At 40.8% G+C, this 6245-nt stretch overlaps 1 long non-coding RNA gene across 1 annotated transcript; it reads right to left on the minus strand.

Moving 5' to 3' along the window:
* Positions 1 to 3489: 3489 nt before the first annotated feature.
* LOC134470464 (uncharacterized) lies at positions 3490 to 5699 on the minus strand. The gene is made up of 2 exons (XR_010039380.1): positions 5139 to 5699; positions 3490 to 4523 (listed from the first exon to the last, which is right to left on the minus strand). It is a non-coding gene; the product is annotated as an uncharacterized LOC134470464 (long non-coding RNA).
* Positions 5700 to 6245: the final 546 nt, after the last annotated feature.

Below are 6245 nucleotides of genomic sequence, written 5' to 3' on the forward strand. Positions count from 1 at the left end.
CTGTACAACATATTCTCTACCTAGATTTACTGTACATCCCAATATTTACACGTGACTAGCAAATTTCTTTTTCAACTTTAGTTGGAAACATTCACCATTTTCAACCTTACTCTGAAATATTATAAATATTACTAATATACAACATTAAGCACATATATTAGCATTTAATTTTCACAATAAGCTAAAGAAGCAAATTGTTTCCCAGTATACATAGTAGAAAACAGGCTCAGAAAGAGAACATGCCAGGGTCACAGAGTTAGTGTATGTTGTGACATTGATTAAAACTTAAATCTGGCTACAGTATCTCTATTCCTTTTCATTAGGCAATGAAACTCATTTTAAATTCCTTTGTATCATCGTAACTTGACTATGCTTCCCCATAAGGCACATCATATATGCCAATCATTGATATGTTTATATAAAATTTATTTCCATGATTCCCATATCTTTATTTTACATTTTCCTATTTGATTAACCCTACTTCTGGCTCCAAAATCAATTCATCTAGTGCTTTTATGATCATTTACACACATGCCCAGATGATCAATAAATTTGAGTTTCCCAACATGCATATTCACAGATAAGGTCAAACACAAAGGTATTTTTGTCTGTGTATTTCATCCACATAATTTAAGCAAGTATATAATTTTTAATCTACTTTGTACCACATTGTATCACATGTGTTTTCTGTTGTTTATCTTGTTGCTTAACATGACCTCTAAGCATAATTATGAAGTGGTATGCAGTGTTTCTAAATGTAAATCTGTGAGGTTATATATAAGGTATACTCAAGCACCTTATTTAAGACTAATAATGCCACTGTCCATGAGTTCAATGCTAATGATTTAAGTATATGTTAATTATGAGGGCTTTAAAAACCAACATAAAAGAAAGCTGTGTATTGACTAATTAATAAAATGATCAGTTTCTTGGGAACTGATTCTGTATTTTCCTTAGGAACAATGGTTACGATTTTCCAATTTAGCTTTTGCCGTGGCTTTCTAGAGCACAACTCGCACAAACAATGAGAACTGATACTTTTTATATGTGTAAAAACACTGCCCTCAGTCATATTGTAATTCTCTTTCAATGCTACGTTTTTAAAAACACATTTCTAAATTTTAGCTCATTTCTGTCGCAGACAGGTGGATGGTAAATCTTAAAACGTAATGTAATACTTGTTCTAATGGACATGTATTTCTATTGATAAAAGATGTCTATCCCATGAGTTACAGTAAAGCTGTTGCTCGTCTATTCTTCCCCATTTCGCCATCCTAGGTTCTCTTGTCTTTCCCCAAAATGGTGAAAAGTTCCTCATCTGGGAACTGCTATAGTTCTCTTCTTTAGCCCTGCTGCTGTCACTGAAACTAACTGGTTATAGGTGCCGTTATTATGACAAACATCCAAGAGCGGACTGTTTTCAGACCCAGTCTTGCACTCTGCACGTCATTATATCAATGCACCAAAAAACTAATGAACATTTTCTTCAATAACTTCCATGTCTTTCTTCTGACTGCACCATGATTTTTATAATGTATATATGTTCTTTTATTGCATGCTTTTTAATGATTACCATGGTAAAGATCACTGTTATTCTTGGATTTCACTCTCTTCTTCCTGGGGAAATTGTAAGACTACTCTTTGCCACATCAGGCATTATGTAAAGTCACATTTTTAAAAGTTTTTAGAATGGAAACTACCAGGTAATAAGGCATAATTTTCCATGTCTCATTTCTACTGTTACAAACTATATCTCTGCAGATAGTGGCATAGACATGAATTTACTCTCTGAAAAAAATAACATGGAGATAAACCTCTAGTCACCGAATCGAAAGTAGAGAGCTGCCACAAAAAAATAAATTATGTGTCATTGGCTGTTAAATTCAATAGTTTGTAAAATAAAATTTTCAAGAAACATTTACATATTAAGATTAGCTACCAATAATAATTCACTTGCTGATAGTTCCTTTAAGGTAGCTATTTGAAAAGAAGCTCAAGGCGAAAAAACAGCCATTCTGCAAGCAAAAATGACAGAGAGAGTTTTCAAAAATTCATATTTTTTAAATGATGAATTATTGACTGAATTCATAGTTTTAAATGCTGTATTGACTTCACTGTGATAAATAAAATTTAAAATTAGTTTGATCCACAAAGCCTGATGAAATCTCAACCCTGAAGTAATTTTGATTCATCAATGAAACGTCACTGAATGTGAAGTTGGGGGAAATGCACATAATTGGCTCTTCTGTGTGAATGTAAACTGTTTCTAAAATCCTTTCTCTTTCCTTCACCAGTAGGGTATCCTGAGCAAAGGTGGCGTGAGTCCAAAAAAACTGGCAGAAGTATTCAGTCCCACTGAAGATCTAAATTCAGAGTTGACATACTTTTTATTTCTGTTTATCTTGCCAGAGAATGATGTAAGTTTCAAGGATATGAAAAGAAGCTAAAAATCATGATATGTGCCATTGAAAAGTTATATTGCAATGGTCATACATTTCATAAACTGACAAATACAATTTAACAATAATTATAAGAAAGAAGATTAATCAAAATTAAATGCTCAGTCATATAATCTAATTAAATATATTTACCTGTAGGAAAATACACAATCAAAATATAAAAATATGAAGATATTTACACAATTGTGCTTTACCTGTTAACTATTTTTAAATATTAAAATTAGCTTTGTAATTGTTGATATATGTACAGTTTCTAGATATTGTATTTTTAATAATTTCTGTGGTAACAAATAGATCCAAATATTCAGTAGCATAAAAACTTTTTTGTAAATACTATATCTGCAGCTGCTAATGTATTTCACATATCTTTTCATTTTGAAATATAGCTAAAATAATAACCTCTGTTTGAAACATGCCTGTTATTGGCAGAAGGAAAAGTCAGAGAGGTGATGAAACATTACAATTATTAGTGTCACTAATAGGAAATAAGCTGTACCTGCTCACATTCAAATGACCAGAAACACTTCATTACCTACTATACTGCAAATAAGTGTGGTAGATATCTACACTTCTCTTATATCTGCACTACGTAGATATAATATAAATGAACAAGGAACTGCAATCCACATGGCAATGAGAAAGAACATATTAACATTTAACAGGCAGAAAAAAAAAATCCACCATAGTCTGCCCTCTAAATTTCTCCTGACGCCATTACTACAGAAATTTTATTGATCATTAAATTCAGCTTAATATCCAGAATACACAGTCCTCCAAAACAAGATATGCTTCATATTCTTTAAAAAAAAACCTGTATAAAATAATAAAAATAACAGTGAAAGTCCAATAACAAAGGAAAGTATTTCTTCACCTTACATTAAAATGCAATGGTAAATGTATATAGAAAATGATGATTACAGAAAAGAGGCCAAATAACAAGCTTGCAGAAAAGATTGACAGAAGTTCTGAAATGCCTTTGTATAATGTCGATGTCCGCTCCCGGCCGGCAGGAAAGACACACGACAAGGTCTGGCGGTGGTCAGGCTTTTCTTTATTCTCTCCTTATACAGTCTGCCCCGAAGCCTCTACCGGTCCGCTCTCCGCGGCTCCTTCCGTGCTTCAGTCTGCCCCGAAGCCTCTACCGGTCCGCTCCCCGCGGCTCCTTTTGTGCTTCAGTCTCTCTCGAAGCCTCTACCGGTCCGCTCCCCGCGGCTCCTTTCGTGCTTCTCTCTCTCTCCCGGGGGTGGAGGCACTGGCTATATATAGGATTAATAGCTAGGCAGACTACCCTGTGAGGCGGGAACTTAGTGGGGTGATAAGAAACAGGTGCCACACAGGCGGGCTCGATGAGAGGGGTAATCTAGCCCAGGCTTTTGTACTTTCCCACAGGCCTCGCAATCACCGCGTCTGATGACTTGACAGTGCCACGGCTCCCAACATCTCCCCCTATTCCATTTTAAATGATGGCTACGCGCATCGCAGCCCGTCCTGGATAGAGTGCAGAGGCCTATGCCCCGAACTGAGGCCCACCGTAGGCCCTTAGCGTAGACCCTGGTCGGCCGTCCCAGGGTCCACCAAGGCCCTGAGGCCCTCGTCCTTTTTTCTAGGGCCAGGAATGAACCGGACGGAACCTGGTTGCACATAGGCATGCACTCATCTCTCTCCACGAATCCCCTCGGAGAGAAATTTATCTAACAATCCAGCGGCTTTCGAGCGGAACGGGGTAGGGCCTGGCTTAGGTTGAGTCGTGCTGGGGAGGCACACTCTTACCCGTCATTGACTCACCCACCCTGCTACATGTTGTTGTCTAGGGAGGAGAATGTGGGAAGCCTGTCACTTTTAAACGCGGTCGTAGGCCATGCGAGCGAGCCATGCGTATACAAGGGTAGCACATAGGGGAGCAAGCCGTTCCAGGCCCCCAAAAAGGGATTGTCCTGCAGTTCTTTTAGGGCTCATCTTGTTGTTGGGTCTGCGGTTGGCCTCTGGCGGAACAGGCCTGATCTTCAGTCGAGGGACTTGTCGCGTCAACCTCTCTGGGACCCACATTGGCTCTCGTCCCGATTCCTGCGGAAAGACACAAACCGCGCCTCGGCTTCCTCTTTTGTATCTCTGCCCTCCTTGACGGACCCTTCTCGGTCGGGAGCTTCCTCACTGTGCCTGTTCAAACACCTCGCGTACTTCTACAAGTTCTTGAGAGCTCCCCCCGTAACTACCCTCACTCTTTAGGCACGCGTGTATCATTTCCCACAATGGACGAGCAGAGACTGAAGCTCTACCCTCCCGCTCTGCTAGGGAAAGGTCTCTGCCCAACTTTTCCCAGGAGGGCAGGTTTACATGCCCTGTAGGCAGAAACCAGGGAGCAAAGCTGTCAATCTCTGCAAGGAAATTTTCTAAAGTCTTACGCCCCACCTTGAGGTCCTTGGACTTTAGGAGTCTCCGAAGGACCAACACCAAGGCTGTGTATCTTTACTTGGCATGTTTCCCATTTTTAATATATCTTCTGTTATTTTTACTTCTATGTTTATGTTTTACACTCTTTTATTACCTTAAGTTCTGGTGTTATGTTTCATACTCACCGCGTGAGGCCCAAGAAACCCGCCACTTACGCGTGAGGTTGAGAGGAGTCTACAAACCCTGTAGGTGCGCGCCACCCAGGGCCCAGGCTTATCCTCTACTCACCTGTCCTGCAGCTGCAGCACTGTGTAGGAGAATGCAGTCCACCGCCGATGTCCGCCGATGTCGATGTCCGCTCCCGGCCGGCAGGAAAGACACACGACAAGGTCTGGCGGTGGTCAGGCTTTTCTTTATTCTCTCCTTATACAGTCTGCCCCGAAGCCTCTACCGGTCCGCTCTCCGCGGCTCCTTCCGTGCTTCAGTCTCTCCCGAAGCCTCTACCGGTCTGCTCCCCGCGGCTCCTTTTGTGCTTCAGTCTCCCCCGAAGCCTCTACTGGTCCGCTCCCCGCGGCTCCTTCCGTGCTTCAGTCTCCCCCGAAGCCTCTACCGGTCCGCTCCCCGCGGCTCCTTTTGTGCTTCTCTCTCTCTCGGGGGTGGAGGCACTGGCTATATATAGGATTAATAGCTAGGCAGACTACCCTGTGAGGCGGGAACTTAGTGGGGTGATAAGAAACAGGTGCCACACAGGCGGGCTCGATGAGAGGGGTAATCTAGCCCAGGCTTTTGTACTTTCCCACAGGCCTCGCAATCACCGCGTCTGATGACTTGACAGTGCCACGGCTCCCAACAGTATAATACCAAAAGGAAATCCTAAATTGAATATGGGAAATCTCAGGCCAGTATTTTCCTTCTTTCCTTGCTAAATACTGGTTCAAATTTCAAGAAATTCCTTTCTTTTCCATGATTTTCCTGGGATCTTATTAAAATGGCTAGACTAGAAAATTACCACAAATGAGTGGGTTAAAACAAATAGAAATTTATTCTTTCCTGTTTTAGAAATTATAGCCCTATTGACTTACACAGTCCAATAAAACTTCTTTTAAAGTTGATCCTATCTGCCAAGATCCTATTTCAAATATAATTACTTTGATACTAGGATATGTATTTTGGAGAGCAAAATTTTTTTGAGACAAGGACTAACCATGTAGTTCAGGTTGGCATGATCTCACTATGTAGCTCAGGCTGACCTCAGACTCTCAGCAATCCTCCTGCCTCAGCCTCTTGAGTGCTGGAATTACATGTGTGCATCATCACTTCCAGTTCTTGAGGGGTAATATTCACTCTAGAAGAGGATACTGAAGAGTACATATGGGAGGCATACACAAGATCAAA

This window comes from Cavia porcellus, unplaced genomic scaffold, assembly GCF_034190915.1.
Source record: "Cavia porcellus strain 051 isolate PalLab524CR breed Dunkin Hartley unplaced genomic scaffold, mCavPor4.1 scaffold_15, whole genome shotgun sequence".
In the NCBI taxonomy this organism is placed as follows: domain Eukaryota; kingdom Metazoa; phylum Chordata; class Mammalia; order Rodentia; family Caviidae; genus Cavia; species Cavia porcellus.